Here is a 15,399-nt window from a genome sequence, read left to right on the forward strand (position 1 = left end):
CATCTTCACCATCCCGTGGGCTGTGACTGATGTCACGGAGAGGGGCTCACAGACTCAGAGGCCTCCGCGGCCAGGCAGATAGCACTGACCCGATAGAATGGAGTTGGGGCCCGGTAGCAGCCTCTGCTTTATCTGCTGGGGGGACGGACAGATGCTGACAGGCAAGATATAGGCCCAGTGTTGCCAGCGATGCCAGCTTATAAAGGATGGGGAAACATCCAGCTTTTAAGTAGAAATTTCTAATTTTCCATACTCCGTGAGGTGGGAAAGATACCATTTCCAGTTTGCAACCCCTGTTTCCTACCTGTGAATATGCCTTGGTAAATTCAAGTGTCAGTTGTGATCCTGCTTTGAAGATCGGTGAACATGTGGTTCCATGGTGCCCTTAGACCTTTAATCATGTTACTTCTTCCCCTTTCAAGTTTGTGGGATCATATTTTGACCCAAAGATAGTCTATCTTTACTCTCTTTTTTGCTCTTGGATATTCTTGTCATTTCAGGGTTACCTTGTTCAGGCTCAGCCGGTGGTGCTGTACAATATTTTCTACCTCCAGATTATGCTGCCCTGATAGGTGTGTCCTTGGGGGAGGAGGGCTGAGCTCTGAAAGCACTGAGATATCCAGAACACCTTTTCCCCTGATGTCTTTCCTTCTCTTCATTTGAAGCTGGAAGTACTTGTCTGTCACAGTTTTAAGACAGGTAAAAAAATTAATTGGAATGGAATGATTTCTGATCAAAAATAAGGGAATTTAGTGATGAGAGGTCATATTTTCTGGTACCACAATGGTGTTTCCTTTCATTGCTGGAATATTTTGTCCTTCAGGCAAAAAAATTTTTGAGGAGATGAAAAGATGCTCACCATCACTAATCATCAGAGGAATGCAGATCAAAACCACAGTGAAATATTGCCTCATACCTGTTATGATGGCTGTTATTAAAAACACAGAAGGTAATAAGTGCTAGTTAGAATGTGGAGAAATTGGGAACCTGTACACTGTTGGTGGGAATGTAAAGTGGTGCAGCCACTATGGAAAACAGTATGCAGGTTCCTCCAAAAAATTGAAAATAGAACTACCATATGATCCAGCAATCCCACTTCTGCATGTATATCCAAAAGGATTGAAATCAGGATCTTGAAGAGATACCTGCACTCCCATGATCATTGCAACACTATTCACAATAACTAAGAGCTGCAAATGGCTGAAGTGTCCATTGACAGATGAATGAATAAAGAAAATGGGGTGTATACATACAGTGGAATATCACTCAGCTTTAAAAAAAAGAAGGAACTTCTGCAGTATGTGACAACATGGGTGAACCTTGAGGACATTATGCTAAGTGAAATAAACCAGTCACAGAAGGACCAATAATGTATAATTCCACTTACATGAGGTATCAAAATAGCCAGCTCTTAGAAAGTAGAATGGTGGTTGGCAGGGGTTGGGGGATTGGGAAATGAAGAGTCGCTGTTCCGTGGGTTAGAGAGTTTCAGTCGTTCGACGTGAACAAGCTCTAGAGATCTGCTCTGCAACAGTGTGCATGTAGGTGACAGTACCGCACACTTACAAGTTTGTCAAGAAGGTCGATTTCACGTTATATGTTTCTTAACCACAAGAAAAGAAAAACTATGGAAATATGAAATTTCTTTTTTATAGAGATAAGAAATTTGGATAGCTACAAAAGCTCTGTGTCTTGTAATTTTTGTCAGCCCCAAATACAGGCTCCGTCAGGAGTTTCCCCTTAAATGTACTCATACCTGTCCTTTTCAGGTGACCAGGCAGAAATACTCCAGTTAAAGAGTTTCTGAGAGCTCCATCCCCGCCCCCTGCCACCGCCCCACACTGGTAGCAACCACTCTCTTCAATTTCATTTTTTTTTTTAATTTCAATTTTTAAAAATTTTGGGGGGACATTCTGGGGAATGTTCAGCCATGATACCCTCTTGTGATCATTTACAACTACACAGTTATGGAGCACGCTCAAGTGGCCATTTTGTCATAATGGTATCTCTGACCTAGAGTGTTTTTGTTTGCTTGTTTGTTTTAATGTCTGGCTAGAAAACAAAAAAGTGCAAGTGAGTTATTCATTTTGAAACCTGAATGCAGTGGTGGAAGTCTCCCCTGCTGTGAGCCACCTGTGGCTGCCTGGTCCTGAGGTGGAGGGTCAGGGGGTTGAGGCAGCATGTGCTGGCTTCTTGCCCATCTCCTTAGGCGTGCTGGCCGCACAGTTCATCCCCTGATGTGACACAGTCACGTTGTAATTCTTGCTCCTATAGAGCAGAGTTACAGTCTGCTCTGGCTAAGGCAGAAGAATTTCTGAGGAGTCAACTGACATTTGCTTAGAAAATCCGTGTTTTAGGACATTTGTATGTCATGTTTTCTGACAGACATGCCGTAAACTAGTGTTAGTGTTGGTGATGCAAATACTTTTTCTTTTCCTCCTTGGGGATCTGTTGGCATAGCCTGTACTTCAGTCTGGCAGATATGAGTAGCTTGGGGATGTTAATGAATGAATTATAGTGCATGCATTTTTGCTCTAACGTAGTATGTGCATTCCAGAAAAACCTAATATTCTGCAAACACACACAAGACATATATAAAAAAAAGTAGGAATGGGGCCGACCTCTCCCTATCTGTACAGCTTTGCAACCAGAATACTCAAAAACAGTAGCAATCCTAATAAGATATAAGCACAATAAAAAAACCCTACGTTACATTCTTAATAGACAGAGACATGCAGCAGTCCAGAATACCAGTCCAGGATAAACTGTAGATGTTTTAAACAGTGAAAATATAGGATTTTGCAGTTTATTTATTTATCTTTTTACGGTGAAGGTAACTTGATGGATGGAGGTATATGGGTTGTGGCTGCCAAGTTACGGGAACAAGGACAAAATGAACAAACACAAAGCATGTGGAATGTCTGTGTCGGGAAGAAGTCCCCGGGGAGTGGGCAGTGTGCCTAGCACTGGGTTCACTTGCAGCCGGCTGCCTTCAGTGGCGGTAATAGGCTTGCGTTGGGTGGCTGTTACTTGGGCGCAGAGCACTGACATGCTGGGAAATGCAACTTCCACTTCTGCATCTCTCACCTATTGACCTAGGGGACGAGCTAATTGATGCTCTAGGAACATGTACTCTGTCTGAGCAGTCCTAGTCTTGAGTACAAATTCATGGGAGGCTAAAGGAAGGCACCGAGCCAGAAATGAGCGTTAGATTGATTCCATGTGTACAGATCTGGAGGTTTTATATTGGTCTAAAAAGATAATGTATTGCCTCTCTCCTAAAAGATTTCAGTGAATAAGCTGTCTTTGGACTAATAAAATCTGTCCACAGAAGTCCTCTGATCTAGTAGACAGGCTGTTACAATCCTAATGAGCCCTGTGAGAATTAAAATGTTATATTATGTGAGCATTTGGGCCTTAAAAAGTGACCTATTCTGTTGAATGATATTTAAAATTAAAGTTCTCATTCAGCAGCTGAATAAGAATTCAGTTCTTCTTGAGTTCAACTTATTCAACCAAGTAAGCTGAATAATCTTACTCAACTCTTTTAAGCAGTGCTAACATATATTCACTGTGAAGCTGGTGTATTTGTTTATGTGATTAACTCCAATGAAAGTACAATGACATAACCCATCATGTTAGGGTTCTCCAGAGAAACAGAACCAGTAAGATGTGAATGTGTGTGTGTGTGTGTGTGTGTGTGTGTGTGTGTGTATAGAGGCGGGGGCTGGGGGTGGATTTATTTTAAGGAGTTAGCTCACACAATTGTGGAGGCTGGCAAGTCTGAAATCTGCAGGCTGGGCCGGTAGGCGGAGACTCAGGGAAGGCAGTGGGCTGGCAAAATTCCCTCTTCCTTGGGGATGATCAGTTTTCATTTAAAGGTCTTCAGCTCACTGGAAGAGGCCTGCCCACATTATGGAGGGTAATCTGCTTTATTCATCTCATGTACAAAAGACCTTCACAGCACCGTCCAGACACGTACAACCAAATACGTAAGCACTGCAGCCCAGCCAGGTCGACACGTAAAATTAACCATTGCAGCTACTAAATAAAATGTTTTTCAGATACTCTACTTTCAAGATTCCCTATGTTACGGGAATGTTTTGGAGAGATCAGAGAGCATTTCTTTCTTTTTTTTTTTTTAATTGCTTCCATCTTATAAAATACACACCAGAAAATTTTCATATATTTATTTGAATCTGGGAAAAATCCCTATACATATGTTATAGTCCCCTTGTACCCCTTCCAAATGCCTAAACACTTGAAAACCACATACCAAGTTTCTGGGGAGGCTTTAAAGTTACTAACATTTTTCTATCTGCCAGTAAAAGGCTTGTCCTATCTGTATTCATGGCTCTGAGATGCCCTGGGAGAAGAGGGCTTACTCACCCTGGTGTCTACCCCTCCATTCTCACCCTACAACCTCACTCTTCATGAAAATATTCGTAACTGCAAACTGAGCCCCTCATGGAAGAGACATCTTGGATCTAAGCAGCCTCTGAGCCATCTGGCAAGTCACACCAGCACTTTCCATTGCTGCACTTTCCCAGGCAAACTAACTGCTTGCTTGCTCACTTCCTTTCTTTCTTTCCCTTCTTCTCCCTCCCTCCCTCCCTCCTGTAAGTGCTACGGGAAAGGCACTATGCTAACAAGTCCAAAGGTGAAGTTTTAATGAGAAACGGAGCAAAACTCCCTAGAGTAGGAGCAGGTTTTTACTTTACTGTCCCCAACTACTAGTTTTTGTCCCTGAGTTGGTAGAGCTAATAGGGACGCAATTTGAGAGGCATTGGGAAGCCAAGAGTGTTCCACCAGATATGAGTCCTAAAACTTCCATGCTCATATTCCCGGGATGAGGCATTCCTCAGCACCCAGGAGCTTGGCAGGCACAGGTTTTAAATCACGTCTTTGCTCAGGCTCTGCAGCTCGAGGCCTCACTCAAGCAGCATTGGCCACACCTGGGAGTTTTTCTAGACATGCAGGCTCTAGGTCCCACCACAGACCTACTGAGGCATCTGCATTTTAACGGGATCCCTGGGAGATTTGTGTGTGTATTAAACACTGCTGAGGAAATGAGAAACGGGGAGGGCGTGGTGTGTGACCACACTTGGTCGGGAGTTGCTTTTCAAAAGATAGAAAAGCCCCAGAAAGAGAATGTGGAACTGAGGGAGGAAAGATAAACATCATGTGCTTCAAATTTTGCCTGGGGTTGCCTCTGGTTACTTGAAATCTGAATTGTGAAGTGTTCATGATTGGATTTACCACGAAGACAAGAAATTTATGCTTCATCAAGTATACTGTGTAATGTTTTGTGAATGCGTTCTTCAGAGACAAATACACATACAGAAAAGGGCACAGAGCTTGGTGTACAGCTTGCTGAATCTTTCCCGATGGAATGCTCGTGTATTCAGCATCCAGGTCAGGAAACAGCATGTTACTTAGAAGCTCCCGTGCTCCCTTCCAACCAGTCACTACAGCCCCTCCCTGACCCCCCAGGCACGATCTCTTGCCTGCTCTTTTCCTTACTCCATGGGTTTGGCTTCTTGCACTCAACATTATGCTTGTGAGCTTGTTGTTGTAGATCTGTCATTTCCATTGCTGTAGAGTATTCACTGTGTGAAGATATCACAATTCATTTATCCATTTTACTATTAATGGCCATTTGGGTACTTTCTACTTTGTGGCTGTCACGTAGAGTGCTGCCATGGGCAGTCTGTCACATGTCTTTTGGTAAGCATATGGAGTCCCCCAGTGCCTTGCTTTTAATAACTGTTTGCAAAATACCTTCAGCTTTCCTTGCTAACTCAGGGTCATCATTATGAAGCCGAGTTTCATCCTGGACTGTAGTATAGTGATATCCTCAGGATTTGGGGGATGGTAGTTCAGCTTGGCTTTTTGAGTTCCTGTGTGCATTTTCTGTTTTTGCTGTCAGGCTGCCAGGTTACAATTTACTATTGTTGGTTCTTTCTTCCTTCCTTCCTGAGTACCTTCCTTTGCTGAAGACTCAGAAAGCAAAATGATCAGATATACTAGAATTGAGTGTTCAACCCCCTTGAATGTAGTCCTGTGCCAAGGAGGGGTGTCTCACAGGGTGCTTTTCATCCTTTCCTGACTTTCAGTCTTCTTTTGGATTCTTCATGGTGCCAGATATGTGAGTTTCAGATGACTGGAGTGCTGCCATCATTTTGAAATTGGTATTTTTTTGCAGTTTTATTCCTTTTCTGTTTTTATGTATATTTTAACTCCTTTCCCCCTTTTGTTCATTTTGAACTTTCCCCAAAGCAGACACCGTAGTTCTAAATTATCTTTGTAGAAATTATGTCATTTAGAAAGGTAAACACAAAACATGGATATATAATATTATGAATACATGTGAGAAGTAGGCGTCTAGCCAAGAGTGGGCATAGTCTTATGCTGATATGAAGCCATAAGCAAGATATGGGCTTGCACCTGTGTCTTCGGCCCCCAGCCCAATGGTTGGTCATTGAGATTATCTTTAATGCTTTTTCTTTTTGAGTCTTGGGAAAATGCTACAAAAACTGTACATGGAGGTAAACAGATACTACTGCTTTGTGGGTTCTCCTTGTCCACTCAAGCAGATTATTGTAATAACTTTATTATGGCTCCTTCTTTAGTACCACGTGCATTTAAAGAAGCCATTCAGCATGTATTTCTGTTTTGTTTAGTAGCTTTTAAGCCAGTTGTACTGCCCAAAAGGGATGTTATCCACACAGGTGAGAGAGGGTAGCTCATACCTCAGGGAACCAGAACTGGAAACCAATGAAGTTTTGGGATGAAAAATGTAAATTGAGATAAATGTAAATACACAGCTGCTGAAATTGCTTTTTCCTTATCTGATAAGCCAGTGAGTTAAGTGGTGACTCAATTAAGAGAAGACTGACTTTTTTTGTTGTTATTAATTAATTAATTTATGTATTTGGTTGCGCCGGGTCTTGGTTGTGGCATGCAAACTCTTAGCTGCGGTATGCATGTGGGATCTATTTCCCTGACCAGGGATCAAACCTGGGCCCTCTGCGTTGGAAGCGTGGAGTCTTAACCACTGCGCAACCAGGGAAGTCCCAAAGACCGACTTTTTTTTTTTTTTTGCGGTACGTGGGCCTCTCACTGCTGCGGCCTCTCCCGTTGCGGAGCACAGACTCCGGACGCGCAGGCCCAGCGGCCATGGCTCACGGACCCAGCCGCTCCGCGGCATGTGGGATCCTCCCAGACTGGGGCACGAACCTGCGTCCCCTGCATCGGCAGGCGGACTCTCAACCACTGCGCCACCAGGGAAGCCCCGGCTACTTTCTTTTTAAAAGCACATTCCAGAAAATCACCCTTCGGTTCTTTAGAAAATCAAATGAAAAAGTAATTAAAATTTCCTGCAGGTTTCTGGGGAAGCAATGAAGTGGAGAGTATCTCAGGAAACTTCTACCTTGTGGAAAATACACCCCAGGCATCATTGAATGAAATGATGTCTCAAAGGGTTTTAACTGTTGAAATGTTGAAATTGAAGATGTCAACAACATTTTGTTTTAAAGGGGAAATGTGTTGAAGAAAATTTGTAAGAAAATCTCTATAATTTTGTTTTAGTTTGATATTTTTTGGTCTATCTGCATAAAACAGAGAGACTGGAAAACGATTATTGGTTTATCTTTGTGTTTGAAGGTTAGGTAGCAGGGTAGGTAGGTAAAAATCAATGATTTTTCAATTAAAAGTAGATCAAAGACTTCTTTTTGTGATATGTTTTTTGTATAGTAACTAAACAAACTCTACATGTGTACAGACAGTTTTAAGATAGTTCAAAGACATCATAGAAAAGAAATTCTCATTTAATTACATGATTTTTCAGAGCAAACTCTTGTAACCTTTGAGAAAGACTTTTAAGAAGGCCAGAGCAGGTTGTACACAATCTCCAACAGATTTTCTTGCCAGTATCATATATACTCAAGTGTAAGGTCAAGATTTAACTGTTGAAGAAAATTCGGCTATAGCGTATGCACCCAACAGTTATTCTTCCACAATATCAATAATAATATAGTTAAATGCCAATCATTCAATAGTTAGTAGTAGGTGTTCAATATATATTAAATATGAATTCAAGAAATACATTTGCTGCTGAGTGAACAGCTAGAATGTACTTATATCCCAGAATATTCTAATTTTAGGAGAGGAAATGAGCTCTTTACTGGTACTCATGATTCTATGGTACATTAAGACGTCATTGGGAGATTTAGAAAGACAAGCAAGTCCTTACCTTCTGTAGAAGCTGGTGGTGGGTAATCTATGTTACGCAGAATTTTAAGTCCATTTTCATCTACATAATCATGTGACTTAATTTGTGGGGACTTACATACATATAATAATGTTTATAAACTTAAACATAAATATTCTTTTATTAAAAATGCATCCTAGTTTGTTATTGAAATATATTTAGGATTCACAACATTGTTTTCGCCATTCAGCCAGAGTTCCGATTTCAGTAACCTCGACCCATAAAAACACAAATCTGAGGTGGAAGAAAACGAAGGGATCTCTGCATATCAGAAATATTAGTTACAGATCCCTGCAGGACAGACAGTTTCTCCAGCTGATAATTTTTTAGTCTTTTCAGCTTTCTTAGTGTAGTTTATATAGGAAATATTGGGCACCTCCCCCATTCGAAACAATGTAAAAGGAGAAGAAGGAAAAATAAGGGAAGGAGAAGGCAACCAGCAGGTTGAAGTGGAGCGTATGCTCTTGCCTGTAGATTTCAGATGCAATGTGTTGTGCTTTCTAGAATCTCTCCTTTCTCGCTGTGTTCAGAAGGGGATTGACCCTTTTCAGCTTGTCAATCAGATTTCCCATCGTTTGTCTCCTTCCTGACCCTGTGCCCGGCAAGGGTCCCCTGCTCCTTCCTCACCACTGTGTTCTTTACCCTCCCTGCAGCAGAGTCCTTCACCTGCCTCAGATCCAGTACAAAACGCCGCCTTCTTCACTTCACCTCCCACTGTGTCCTTCCCTGGGCTCCGACCTCATTTATTCATTAATGCAGGATCTGTTGCTGGTCAGATCTCTGGGTGCTGCAGGGGGTATGGAGACTAATAGGGTAACTGGGAAGATAAACATCCACAGAAAACTCAGTACACAGAGCTTCAGATAAAATGTGGCAGGGGAAGGGATTTCTTGTTGAATCAGGGCAGGCAGGCAGGCCTCATGGAACAGGTGACTTTTGGGAGAGACTTGACTGATGTGCAGGGTTTGATTTCTAGATAGGAAATGCAAAGAGTTTTGGTTTTGATCAGAGACTGATATTAAAATATACTTTGAGGGGCTTCCCTGGTGGTGCAGTGGTTGAGAGTCCGCCTGCTGATGCAGGGGACACGGGTTCATGCCCCGGTCCGGGAAGATCCCACATGCCGCGGAGCGGCTGGGCCCGTGAGCCACGGCCGCTGAGCCTGCGCGTCCGGAGCCTGTGCTCTGCAACGGGAGAGGCCACAACAGTGAGAGGCCCGCGTACCGCAAAAAAAAAAAAAAAAAAAAAAAAAATATATATATATATATATACTTTGACTAGGGAGGGATAAAGCTGTTTCCCAGCTCTTCAGTCTCAAAAATTGAAAAAAAAAGTAGTTAAGGGATGGGATGATGTGAAGTCAACCAAGATAATATATTTGTCTCCTCTGTTGAAAATTTATGTATTATGTGTTGGGTGCTGTGCAAAATATTTGAGGACAGTGAGAACATAAGAGGATTTAGAAGATGGGACGTTTGAAGGAAATGAGATAGGAGAGTAGAGTGGCCATAGAAATGGTTCTCCAAACCAGAATTTTCTTGTGAATAAAATGAGCGGAACTAATTTGACAGTGTCTTTGAAGAGTAGAAATGTTTTATTTTGATGAAGTCCAATTTGTCCATTTTTTCTTTCACAAATCATGCTTTTGGTGTTTAAGAAATCTTTGCCTACCCCAAGTTTGCAAAGATTTTCTCCTATGTTTCTTCTATTAAGTTTTATTGTTTTAAGTTTCACATTTAGGATCCATTTTGCAAGGTATGGATCAAAGTTCATTTTTTTGCACGTGCATATCTAATTGTTTCAGCCCATTTGTTGAAAAGACTATCTCTGCTGGATTGCTTTTGCACTTTGTCCAAAATCAGTTTCCTGTATTCGTGTTGGGTTTATTTCTGAGCTCTCTGCTCTGTTACATTGATTGAGTTGTCTATCTTTATGCCAGTGTTACATTGTCTTGATGACCATTGCTTTATGATAAGTCTTAAAATCAGGTAGTGTTAGTTCTTCAACTTTTTTATTTCTCGATGTTGTCCTGGCTATTTTAAGTCCTCTAATTTCCATAGAATCACGTTGTCAGTTTCTAAAAATACCCCAAAAAACAACAACCCCCAAAACTAAAAAACAAAGCCTGCTGGGTTTCTTTCTTTTTAATATTTATTTATTTATTATTTATTTATTTAGGCTGTGCCAGGTCTTAGTTGCGGCATGCATGTGGAATCTAGTTCCCTGGCCAGGGATCGAACCTGGGCCCCCTGCATTGGGAGCTTGGAGTCCTACCCACTGGACCACCAGGGAAGTCCCCTGCTGGGGGTTTGCTTGGACTTCAATTGCATCTAAAGATCAATTGGGGAAGAATTGGCATCTTAATAATAAATAATGAACAAACCTGGTATATTCTCCATTTATTTAGGCCTTGTTACACTCAATTCCAGTAGTTATAAACTTAAAACTTTATTTGAATACTGCACATAGGATATAAATTTCCATAATGTGTTAAGAGAAAAAAAATTCCAAGTTATCTGGACTCATGAGAGCTTCAGCCCCTGACCTCCTGGGGTGCCCTTCTGCCATTCTCTGCACCAGGGGTGACACATATGAGAAATACCAGCATAAGGGGCAGCACGTGCATAGAAATTTGCAGGTGATGTGATTTGAATTTAGATAAGGTGTAAGCGCTTGGAAAAACAGTAAACCCACCAGGACTTCCTGAGTCCTGATGACATGATAGGATTCAGGCAAGCACTGGGGCCCTTGGCTGTGCCAGTAGCTTTTAATTAAACACAACAGTAATTAATTAGCTAGTTAATTGATATGTTACAGCCCTCTTATCACAATTGAGTAGTGGTCATAGAGGTGTCACCCCAGGTGACGTGTATAAGTAGGTTGCGAGATTCCTCAATTCTTTCACTCTTGTAGGTTTCCATTATGGAAGTACTGGGCATCTAAAGTTTGGTTACTCCCCTTATCTCTTCTCACCATCTCTGTAGGAGACTTGGGATCAGCCTTTTTGACGCAAAATGTTTCTCACCCACAGGATTTTGAAGAACCTATTTAAGTGAACAAAATCTTTCTTTTTTTTTTTCTTTCAGGAAAAATGCAAAGCTGAGGAAGCCCTCAGTGACCTCAGACTTCAGCGTGAAACAGAAGTGGGAGATCTACAGTGACAATAAAGAAACTCAGAAAGGTAGGTATGTGGCAGCTGGACTTTGAGGGATACCATCAGTATCTCAGTGTGTCTAAATTATTAGCAACTAAAAATATATGGAATCATATTGAAGCAGCAGATGGATCAGATTTCAGAATCAAATTGGACTCCTTGGCAAAAAAAAAAATTTTTTTTTAAGGCACCTCATTTCTGTTTCTGTTTCTAAGGGCAGCTTATCTTTTGCATAGATCTAATAAATATTTCTGATCCCCTGAACACTTGTTCATCAAACCTCAGTTTTCTTTCCTTGGTCTTTACCAACCAAGGGCCCTCAAGTCCCGGGTCTGCTTATGACAGTAGGGAAATGGTCTTTCCTTGTCATGCAGCCCTACACCCAGCTTACTACAAGGTACATGTATTCAGTGAAGGTTTATTAAATGAAATGAATATTTCTCTTCTCTGTGGAAAGTTCCAGATCTAGAGGATCCCTGATGAGCAAGAAGTAGGAGAGAACCTGCTGAAGTGAAAGCAAAGGTGTGATTGGTTTTGGCCTTTGCTCTATTTGGTTTCTAAAATGAGTAGGGTCTGTTTCACTCTGCTGTGCTGGTAGATGTTTAATAACAACAGGCTCTGGAGAGGGGAGGAAGGGAAGGAGGGATTTGTAGCACTTGACGATTTCCATGGTATAAATACTCCTGCCGTTACCGATTTCACGCTCCCAAGTCAACATCACTGAATACAGAGTTTGGGAAGAGATGCTTAAAATAAATAGCCTCTCACCTGCTGGTACACATTGTCTCCAGCACAGTACTGGATTCACCTCCTGCATGTGGATGGTCTCCATAACTAATGGAATTATCTCAGCTAAAATGAAAACGGGTGCTTAAAAAATAATCATCCATGAAAGTGGCATTGTGCAATTTGGGCACACCACTTTGCTTCTCTGATTGTTCATATGATAACCTTTAATGCTTCTTCCAGTATTTATACTGAATGAGATTGACAGTTAACTGCATTTTGTGGGTTATTGCTATTTAAACCTCTGAATTATTAAGAATTCTCCCCATATCCTTTTTGGAAAATTATTATCAATGTCAACCTTATATTTGATTTCCACAGGTCATTAGACCATACATACTAAGCTTTTATTACAGAATTTGAATGGACCAATCCTTTGCTTTATGCTAGAGTCACAGATTCTCCTAGCCACTGTCTTTACTTATTTCTATGTCATCCCAAATCTTAGACTAAGAGAATGTTTGCAAAAAGAGACAGAGTTTCTTGCCCTGATACAGCATATGATGAAGACCAAACAGGCCCTGAACAGTGAGAGTCAGTAGTGACGAGACCTGAGTCCGTATCAAGACCTGCCAATTTCTGCCTGTAATACATGGGACAGTTGACTTCCTCATTTTGATCATTAGCTTCTCATCTGTAAATGGGGATTAATAATAAACTGTCCTGTCACCCTAATAACTAACATTTTATTGATTTTGTAGTTTATGAAGCTCTTTTTCATAATTAAAAAAATTCAATTCTCAAACTTTCTCTGAGGAAAGTGCAAATTCCCCACTTTTATGGATGGGAACAGTGAGTTCCAGGTTTAATAACTTGTTCAAAGTCACTCAGCTAATAAGCAATGGGTTGTCTTTCTGTCTTTACACGGGTGGTGCTTTCACATTTATACCAGACTTCCTGCCTGCCTCTTAGGGTTATCCTGTAAGAGAGTAGGAGATGATTTATGGGAGAGCATGTTAAAGGCTGTAAAGAACTATACAGAAGTTTACCAATTTAGTATAATTGTCAACACCTTATGCCACTGGTTCTGAGAAACTCATTTCTTTCTCTCCAGTCATTATTCCTATGCCACTCAAAAGAGAAGGTTCCCAGCTTTGTGGTCAGATGAATCCCCTTTATGTACTGCCAGTTCCAAGTTTTGCTACCTCTTAATTGGTTTTGTGTTTGGTTCATGACTTTCTTGTAAAATTGCTTATTTCTCTTGGATTCTCTGGTTGAGTTTTTCGTTTCTTGTAAAAAGAAACTGCCATCTTCATGATATCACTGATACCTTGCAACTTACTTATTCTTTGCAGTGCATGGAATTTGTTTTTTTCTCCTTGAAAGTACTAGTTTTGGAGTCCAGGAAATTTCTATTCTTATTGGACTGATTGCTTTTTAAACTTGCTACCCAGATGTCATCTTGGAATTTCAGATCATTTTAGGTAGCTGATGTAGCAAGTAGATCTGTTTACCTCAAGGCATCTCCTCTGAGAGATGGTCTTCCTTGGAGCTCTGTGTGTGAAGCTGGCTGTCAGACAGGGGACCCCGATTACTAGGTGCATGGGGTATGGATGTTTAGAGAGAAGCCTTAGCTTTCCTTTTGGGAATCATTCAGTTATTTTTAAAAAGACAAACCCTGTCTTGTTGCATTTGGAATCAGCTCTGGCTTATCTGCTCTTCTTTCCTAGAGTAAGAGCAGCTATGGGCTTGAGAGGCAGTGTGCCTTAGTATACAATTTTAATCTCTATTTTCAGCCCCCCTTCTCACTCTCTGGGGTTCTGCATGACCAGTTGTCTCTTCTTTGTTCTACAGTAGGACCTTCAACACACATCTTCTGGACCTCCTTTTCCCCAACTCTCTTCTCTTTGTCAGCACATTACCATCCAGTTTCCTTTTTCCAGCAATGTGTTTAAATCACTTTACTGCTGATGGGCCCCTCTTCCATTCTTTTAATTTTTTAAAAATAGATCTTTATTGGAGTATAATTGCTTCACAGTACTGTGTTAGTTTCTGTTGTACACCAGAGTGAATCAGCCATATGCATATACATGTCCCCATATCCCCTCCCTTTTGAGCCTCCCTCCCATCCTCCCTATCCCACTCCTCTAGGTGGTCACAAAGCATTGAGCTGATCTCCCTGTGCTGTGCTGCTGCTTCCCACTAGCTAACTATTTTACATTCCGTAGTGTATATATGTCCATGCTACTCTCTCACTTCGCCCCAGCTTCCCCTTCCTACACCATGTCTTTTAACTTTTATTGGCTTATTTCCTTTGGAATTTCATATTAATGAGGTCTCAAAAGGGAAAGAAGACAAATTCATGTATTCTGTCCACCGTATTGAACTGCAAGCCTCCAATGATTATTTTCTTCCTTCCTTTTTGTTTTTAAGAAACAATTAAACTTAAAACCTTTTGCACAGCAAAGGAAACCATAAACAAAACGAAAAGACAACTTACTGAATGGGAGAAAATATTTGCAAATAGTATGACTCATAAAGGGTTAATATCCAACATATATAAACAGCTCATATAACTCAACATCAAAAAAACAAACAACCTGAGTAAAAAATGGGCAGAAGAACTGAATAGACATTTTTCCAAAGAGGAAATGTGACGGTCAACAGGCCCATGAAAAGATGCTCAACATTGGTAATCATCAGGGAAATGCAAATCAAAACCACAATGAGATATCACCTGTCGGAATGGCTGTCATCAAAAAGACCACAAATAACAAATGTTGGTGAGGATGTAGAGAAAAGGGAACCCTCATACATTGTTGGTGGGAATGTAAATTGGTGCAGCCATTCTGGAAAACTGTATGGAGGTTTCTCAAAAACTAAAACTACCATATGACCCAGCAATTCCACTCCTGGGTATATATCAGAAAAAAACAAAAACACTAATTCGAAAAGATACATGCACCCAGTGTTCACAGCAGCATTACTTACAATTGCCAAGATATGGAAACAACCTAAGTGTCCATCAAAGAAGGAAGGATAAAGAAGATGTGGTCTATACATACAATGGAATACTACTCAGCCATAAAAACGAATAAAATTGTGCTATTTGCGGCAACATGGATGGATTTGGAGGGCATTATGCTAAGTGAAATAAGTCATACAGAGAAAGACAAATACTATATGATATCACTTATATGTAGAATCCAAAAAATACAACAAACTAGTGGGTATAACAAAAAGAAGC

The 15,399-nt window shown here is 40.9% G+C and overlaps 1 non-coding gene and 1 pseudogene across 1 annotated transcript; one reads left to right on the forward strand and one right to left on the reverse strand.

The window, feature by feature from the left end:
- LOC137228336 (ras and EF-hand domain-containing protein-like) overlaps positions 1 to 15,399 on the forward strand; it is a 60,152-nt pseudogene that overhangs the window by 9,774 nt on the left and 34,979 nt on the right.
- Positions 10,492 to 10,564, reverse strand: TRNAW-CCA (transfer RNA tryptophan (anticodon CCA)). The gene has a single exon. It is a non-coding gene; the product is annotated as a tRNA-Trp (tRNA).

This window comes from Pseudorca crassidens, chromosome 7, assembly GCF_039906515.1.
Source record: "Pseudorca crassidens isolate mPseCra1 chromosome 7, mPseCra1.hap1, whole genome shotgun sequence".
NCBI classification, from domain to species: Eukaryota; Metazoa; Chordata; class Mammalia; order Artiodactyla; family Delphinidae; genus Pseudorca; species Pseudorca crassidens.